This window comes from Limulus polyphemus, unplaced genomic scaffold, assembly GCF_000517525.1.
Source record: "Limulus polyphemus unplaced genomic scaffold, Limulus_polyphemus-2.1.2 Scaffold1, whole genome shotgun sequence".
NCBI lineage: Eukaryota > Metazoa > Arthropoda > Merostomata > Xiphosura > Limulidae > Limulus > Limulus polyphemus.
Window position 1 is genome coordinate 1,522,419 of NW_013665611.1, and position 8,820 is coordinate 1,531,238.

At 32.0% G+C, this 8,820-nt stretch overlaps 1 long non-coding RNA gene across 1 annotated transcript in view; it reads right to left on the minus strand.

The window, feature by feature from the left end:
* Nucleotides 1-5,331: 5,331 nt before the first annotated feature.
* Nucleotides 5,332-8,820, minus strand: part of LOC106462643 — a 13,069-nt gene continuing 9,580 nt past the window's right edge. Inside the window, exon 3 of the long non-coding RNA XR_002610991.1 lies at nucleotides 5,332-6,001. This is a non-coding gene — a long non-coding RNA (uncharacterized LOC106462643). The remainder of the gene's footprint in view (nucleotides 6,002-8,820) is intronic.

Consider the following 8,820-nt stretch of genomic DNA (forward strand, 5'->3'; position numbering starts at 1 on the left):
AAAGTTTATTATAGTTCTTGTTTTGGAAACACCCGATGAGTTGCAGAAATTATCCAATAAAGTGTCAGAACTACTTGCGGGTACTTAGGATTACTATTTAGAAAATCGAAAGAATACAAAGAAAATATAGTATAAAAACTCGAGTCTGGAGCTAAAATCAGATTTCTAGGAAGAACTGAGGTTCTCTCCAGAGCTAATGATAGTCCAGAATTCTCTAGAAACCATGAACATGAAAGTATCCAACCTTCAACGCTTTATCAGGCCAACTCTGTTGTAAGTATTGAACTGCTTTCTCTCTCTTAGTCAATTAATGTAATTTTGGATAAGATTATAAAATAATCATAAGAAAAAGATATAATAACAAAATATCTTATATGTGAGTTATAAATATCAGTGTTGTTTTAATCTGAAAGTGGTTTATTATGAAAAAACAAATGATTAAACGTTTTATGTTATTAAAAGTGTATTTCATATTAGAAAACTTGAAAAACTTGGTGTATATCAGTCTCAGGATCAATTTCTTTAGTCTAACCGTAAATCTCCTCGCGTTAGTGACTTGTGAGCTCCACTCACCACTGCACTCCTCAATTGAATAAATTTGGTGTAATTAGCAGTATAGTCGAAGCTTCAACCACCAGCCCTAATGGCACAGCCCGTTACGGTTGAGCTAAGGATTCTTCTACAGTAGGTGTCTGTGACTTGTTGGTGATAAATTCAAAAAATCAATGAACAGCACTCACTCCACTTGTTTTTAAAATAATATATCTATTCGGAAGTAGTTAAACGTATATACAACAAATTATTTACACTAGAGAGATCATAGGCATATCATAAACACTATATAGTTCTTTCTTGTTGTCAAAAGTCCACTTAGGTTTATCCAATTGCTTTAGAATTTCAGTTGACAAGCCGAACTATTTTTCTCTATTACTATCGCCAAACTATCCGAGTATAGTTCACTTACTTTATCGTCGAGCTACCACGGTTCTATTGTATACTTCTAAAATCGTCTGTTGCTTTTTCTCTTTTTGTATTTCCGAGAATCGTCTCTCTATTTGTCAAGGTCCACCGAGGCTAGTTCAATTACTCTAAAACTCTCTTTGACGAAATAAGCTGTTCTTTTTATCTCTTTCAACACCGTTAGTCTCACTCTAATATATCAACCGTTAGGTCTTCCACTCCTACGATGATTAACGTTTCTTTGGCCGAATTCCTTCTCATAACTTTACTTTCCTTCTCGTCTGCTCTGTCTTTGTCTGTCTGTCTACTTTTCCCGCTCATCTCACACTATTTATATGTTCATTACTTAATCGTCTGCTGGCTATATCCTCGACATCAATAAATTTCACGCGACGTTCGATAATCTCGACATCGACGAGTTACAAACACAACCTACGACTCTTACTGAGTTACGAAACTAAATTTGTCATAACATTTGCTTTAAAATAATTGCTTCTAACTCTCTTGTTATGAACAAAACTAAACAACCATACAATATTCATTCATAAAATAAATTAATTAATAATATCTACACTAAACAGTATTTTATATTATGACAGACTTGTTTGTATTTTAACTACAAGGCAGCTAAACGCTTATAAAATAATAATACCCTTCTTTTCTAAGTTTTTGATAGTAACATGGTGAGAGCTAACTAGACAAAAATGCTTTATAAAGTTTTCGCTTTATCTTCTTATCATACAGACAATTATCAGATGTTCCTTTTAATACTTTGTTCTTGCGTTAAAGGCATATATAATTATATATGTATATACGTATATATACATAATTTGATGCATGAGTGATTAAAAATACGTATATGTATAAATGTAATTTAACTTATTGAGAATAGTGCATTAACTTTTAAGGCTAAGAGCTAGTTTATGGTCTTTTCACCGTTTATATTATGAATACAAAACTCCAGTCAGCACTTAAAAAATCTGGAATACTTTTAAAGTTTGATATTTTCATTTTCCTTCATTTCAGTGGAGTGTGAGTTTAAAAGACATCTACACTCTTTTCAACGTTTTAAGTTATTGTTTAATGCCAATTTGTCTTCCATAAATAAAAGGTCTAGAAGACAAGCGCGATAAAAATTACTTACAGTTCGCTTTCAATGACATGAAAATAGCAAAACAATGATTTAGTAGGCATTTTCGACTAACATAAAATGGGATTTCTGAAGTCAGTATTACTATAGATGCTTTACAGTTGTATTTAATGTCAATTAAACAACAGAATTTTAAAGGAGTTTTTATTTCGTTCCATTCCTTTCAACCAGCTTTCTGAAAGTCTATCTAGAAATCACAAATTTTAAAAGCTTGCCTTCCTTTAATACAAATATAAATCAAGTAAAAATTAAATGGACAGAAAATGCTGTTTTTAAGTCTGCAGTTTAAATTACCGTTGTTCGATTCAATTAAATAGATTTGAATGAAACGTTTGATTGATAAAAAATATCACCAGCTTCAGAACTAAAAAGACTTGACGTTAGAATACAGTCCTTAACGTAGAGATAAAAAAATAAAGAGTTAATTATTAACGCAAACAATAGACGAACTACTGGTTAGATTTAAATTTCGCGCAAAGCTATACGAGAGTTATCTGCGCTAGTCATCCTTAATTTAACAGTGATAGACTAGAAGGAAGGAAACTAGTCAACATCACCTACCGCCAATTCTTGGGCTACTCTTTTAGCAACGAATAGTGGAATTGAGCGTCACATTATAACGTCCCTGCAGCTAAAAGGGCTCACATGTTTAATAACGGAGATTCGAACCCGCGAGCCGTAGATTGCGAGTCGAGTATCCTAACCACCGGGCCAGGAACTATTGACACAACTCAGCCCAATATACATTCCATAAAACAAACATGAAGTAATCTCTTTAAAAAAAAACATATTCGTAAAGCTAAGGGACTTACCCAGCCTTTATAGCTATCTCAATATATAATTTACTAATGACACAAAGATGGATGCATTTGATAGCAAATTCCGTAGCATAAAATTCGTGTGTTTTAAATCATCCACTATTTCATCGTGTAGGAATAACATATTCGGCACAAATTGGAGTCATTGATTTCAGTTTGTTATTGATGCAGGAAATCTTAAACAAATCAAAAATTCGATATTCAATGCAATGATTTACTATAATTATATTTTCAACAAAACAAAAAGCTAATCAATTAGACAAGCAACGATACCAATTTATGATCAGTACGACTCGATATTGGAAATTTGGAGCAACAGGTCTATTTAAAAACCAGTCTAAGAATTTTCAGCACGCCATAAAGGTAGGAGTTTTGATAAAAAATTAACAGACTGTTCTATTAGCATTAACTTTATCATCGAATTAACCAAATTTGAGCTCCCCCAGTGGAATAGCGATAAGTTTATGGACTTAAACGCTAAAATCTGGGACCCGATTCACTTTGGTGGCCCCCAAACATGCTCGCCCTTTCAGCCGTGGGGGCGTTATAATGTGACGGTCAATCCCACTATTCGTTGGTAAAAGAGTAGCCCAAGAGTTGGCGGTGGGTGGTGATGACTAGCTGCCTTCCCTCTAGTCTTACACTGCTAAATTAGGGACGGCTAGCGCAGATAGCCCTCATGTAGCTTTGCGCGAAATTCGAAAAACAAACAAACAAACACTTTGGTGGACACAAGAGGTAGCCCGATGTGGCTTTGCTCTAAAAGAAACAAATTAAATTTGAATGAATCATTTAAAACAGTAAATAATATTCTATGCAAGGAGCAACACGATTTTTAGCTCTATCTTGTTTTTTTTTTTTTTTTTTGTTTTTGGTAATATCTAAAAATGTCCAACTCTTTCTTCCAAACATTATGCCCAGTTTTATTGCATAAAAACCTAATAAAATAATAAAGCTACGTTCTAAATTTTTCTCTCATACATCTTTCTTTTGGCAAGAAAGATTAAGATTCCGTTGGTTGAACAACAACTTAAAACCTAGCAGAGTTGATTTTTCCACCGCAGGGAATCAAACGCCGGATTCTAATATTGGAAGTCTGGGAACTTATCAGTGACATATTGGAGGACACCTGGCAGAGAAACCAGTAATTTAATTTTTTGAAACAATAATAAAAAAGGCATCGATCTCTCATTCTTTCTTGAAGATAACTGATGATAACTTATGGATCACATTAGCAAAACTATACACAAAATGGCGTTAATAAAGTATTATGCAATTCTGTTTTATAATTGATTCAGGTTTGCTTTAAACAAATGTTTCTAATCTTGGAACATGATATACTGTAAATAACATCAGCTGACAATTAACCATATGGTGAAAACATTTATTCAATAAATTAATCTTGAGCTTCAATTCAGCTTCTAGAAACTTGATATCAGGATAAGAGTATTTTAACTACTTTTAACACTACGTTTTAAAAGTCTAACTTCAATTTTTAAAAAAACTAGAAAGAAAAAATTTGTTGAGAAATTCATTACACAAAACATTAAGTGAATTTTATTTGAGAAAAGCATGCTCTATAGCGTGTCATCTAATGATAAAGGAAAATAACTATGAGACTAAGTAATAGATATATGCTAATTCACAAAAGATTTAATCTACTCAAAAAAACTACTTCGTTATTTCGTCCATCTTCATCTCCCTAAAACAAAAGTTAAAAATGTGAGTATAAATTAAGAGAGCGTAATAAATATTTTAAAATTATTTACACTAGGTTCAAAACACTTCTCTGCTGTGAAATACGTGAGTGATAAAAACAGTAAACGTGTGAAGGTGTGATACTTCATTAACTTATACACACACACATACATACATATATACATATAATTAGCTTTCGTTGTTTTTAAACACGAAACTACATAATGGACTATCTGTGCTCTGCCCACCACGAGTATTGAAAGCCGATTTTTAGCATCGTAAGCCTGCAGACTTACCACTGAGCCACTGGGGCCTCTAATACATCTTTATCTATGATTAAAATGCAACAACCTAAACACAAAAAATTATCCCAAAAACTACCAGATAGTACATTACCCCTCTTTATAAATTTTAATGTTTAAAAGTCTGTACTTACAAATTGAATGTGTAACAACTATTGTAATGTAGCAAAAACAAGCCTTACCAATACTTTATTAAAAACAATATCCTCTAATATTAAAAACGAAATCAAAGTAACGACAGCCAAAGTTCTCGCTTAATGGTTATGAAATTTTATTTAACTGGATTGTTTTTATAAAACATTGAAATAAAGAGGCTCGAAGTGAACAATAATTTAAAGCTTGTACAGCTTAGCTTGCCATCCTTTTACCCAAGTAACAATGAAATAGAAATTAAAAACAAACATATTTTGTAAATCTTTTCGTTTATCGTCTTTTTATCCAAACAATAGTGAAGTGAAAGTACAACAAAACAATTTACACTTCTATTACAAAGAGGATGGAATCTAGAAGGCAACAATAATCTAAATTAAAGTTCTATTTAATAACCAGACTAATGACCTCATGTAAAAAATAATAACTCCACCTACTGAGCAAAACAGTCATTAAATCTTTACTTTTTCGCTTACTGTCGTTTTATCAACATATATAAAAAAACAAAAAACAATTGAAGAATCTAGAAGTACGCAATAATTCAAAGTTTCATAATTGTGTTTGTTTTTATAATTCCGGTGACAATAAGCTAAGAGCCTTTTTTTCTTTCACTAAGATAATAATTATTTTGATGTTCTAAAGTGCAAAAATATATTCAAAGGGTTTGTTTTTGTTTTAAAAACAAAATTACAAAACGGGATAGCTGTGCTGCGCTCACCGCGGGTATCAAAACCTGATTTTTAACGCTATAAGTCCTCAGACGTACTGCCGAGCCACCGACGAAGAGGAGGAGGCTTTGAAAAGGTTCACAAATTTTTCATCAGTCCTCTAGGAGACAACAACACAACAATGACCAACAGCAAGCTATTAAACAACAGTCCGCCATTCTATCATTGTTGCTCGATCTGTTTTCTGTCATAACTCTGTGAAAATAAATAAATAAAACTAAGTACTTCAAACAAACAGTGTGATAAACAAAATCTTTCTTATTAGTGTTGCTTATTACGATACTCATATTTTGGGATTAGATACTCCTGTCATCTGTTGAACATTTTGTGAACTACCATTAGTATTTGTTGAATAGAGATACTTTCCATAAAGAATTGTATAATTTAATTTTCTCTGAAAATGTTCATCACACAAGTCAGTTAACAAAAACACCATAAAGATGTTTTATCAATAAACATATTGTTTTAAACTCACTCGGCTAAAATCATTAAACTTAGTCAAATTAATTATAGCCATTCGTAATTTATCTTACATTGAAATTATACTTTCAAGGCAACCGTTTACAAAAAAATAATAATAATAATTTGTAAACGTATAATTTACCCAAATTACGAGTTTTTATACAAAATATGCTAAGATTAATTACTTAAATTTGCTCTCACTTATGCCATTTTGTTTAAAATAATGAATAATTTATAGAGCATAACGTACAATATTAATGTATTAATTTGCATGGGGCAGTCTGAATCAAAAAGCCATCACAGAAATGTTTTAATGACAGTATTCTTATAAAACTTAAATCTATTTGTAACAAATTATCATCCCACTAACTTTTTTTTCGTAAAAAACTACTAAAGTTACAGATTTACATTAATTCACCACATAAATTTAGTTAGTGTTGTAAGCTTCTATATATTTACAAGGGGTCGCTTAGCAACATAACACGTGACAACAAAAATCAGGCTACTACGAGAACAGTGCGGAAACATCTGGTAATATGATTGGCTCAAGATCTAGTGACGACAATGTTAGACACTACTAAACACAGAGTTGAGTTCTCGGTGTTTCAGAAATTAGAGATTAGTGAGGACGAACCCCCACTTTTTGTACAAATTATTTAAAATAATGAGATAGATTAAAGATTAATAAATGTTATTGAACCATAAACAGAGATTGTATTCACGAACCTTTAGGTACACGATGAATATAATTATAGGTAGTTCTAAGAATATAGAAGTATTAACTTATGGTGAAAAAAGATAATTCTAATATTTTTAGCTTTTGGATTTTATAGATTTAGCTAAATTGAATGGAGGTAGTTTTAGAGCGAGATGGAAAGTTTAGATCTTAGCACAAAAATCGTGACTTTTCACTTTGAGTTTTTAATTTAACCGTAATAGCATTAACCTAACGTAAAGTTTTAGTTGATTTTAAATGTCAGCTCAAGCAAAATTAGAAATACAAAGATGTTGTTCAAAATATTCTAAATGCGAGAGAAATGTATGTTTTTACCCTAAATAAGAACTATGATTGTGTTGTTGTTGCTGTTTTACCTTGTGACAATTGTTTTTTGTGTGAAGGCGAGTCACAGTTGAAGTAACTGTTAATTTCCCTTTTATATAGCTAGATTGGGATATACCTGTCGTATGATATATTTAGTTTTTTTATGAAGTGTTCTGTACGCAATTAATGAAATGCCTGTAAAATGCATGTCGAAAGGTAAAGGTTATATAAAATAACAGGTATCTAATAGAAGCTTGTACCAGTTTAGCCCTGTGTCTGTGTTCACTCTCTGGAGTGGATCAAGCCCATCTCAAGGGGTAACACATTTATTTGTATAAGTTTGAATGGATTGAGAGTTCTTTCCTTTGGTTATGTCATTTTAAATAGTTGTCGATGTAAGTAATCTACTGGTAATGTAATAATACACTTGTATCTTAATGTGACTTGAAAATGTGGTGTAACATTCTTCTTCTTGTCCTTCTTCTGTGTGAATGCATTTTCTACTCCAGCAACCAGTAAGAAGTCATCAGGAAATAAGAAACTAATTAGTTTGACCAAACACCAAATATTATTGTGAATAAATATTGTTTTGTTTGTTAACTTATCCTTGCTTGTTTTTTCTTTGTTGTTGTAGTGTATATACATTAGTGTATGTATAATGATAAAGTACACCATAAATATATTCAATAAAATGTAGGCTTAATAATAGTCATTAGAATAATTTTACAGTAATACAATTATTATAATATGGTTAAGTTTTTCAAATCGAATTACAGTACAACTTTAATGTGGCTTTGATACAGTAACTAGTAATTATTGATTATGTTGATGTTTTTGAGAGACAGGGGGAGTCTGTTTAGATCATTTCACAGTGAATTCAATGTGAAAAGTGACTGTTACTGGTAAATGTCTGCACTAAACAAAGACAGTGAACTATAATAATACTGTGTAGCGTGTAGAAAGTTCTAGTTAGTTAGACAGAGTTATTTAGATATATCTAGACTGCGCCAACACGTCACAGACACCTACTGTAAAGAATCCGGTCTACACATACATAAAAACATAACGTATTCACACTGAGATTATAATGAAACAGATATTTCTTTATAAGTATATTGAGATTTTGAACTATTTAATTTGGGTCTCGAAAATATAAGTTTCGAATATTCTCCTTATAGACAATGGGTTTGTGTGTTTAAGATGCAAAGACCCATAGCACACTGGAAATGTGTAAAACAAATGAAGACAGAAAAACATCTATAATCAGCAAAAAACAAAAGTCACTCTGCTAAGATACTTGGTCAGACTGAACCTAGATCTTGGATAACACATTTTAGTGAAAAGGTTGATGTTTTTTTCATCTTTTAGACGGCTCGGCATGGCCAGGTGGTTAGGGCACTCGACTCGCAATCTGAGGATCGCGGGCTCGAATCCCCATCACACCAAACATGCTCGCCCTTTCAGCCGTGGGGGCGTTATAATGTGACGGTCAATCCCACTATTCGTTGGT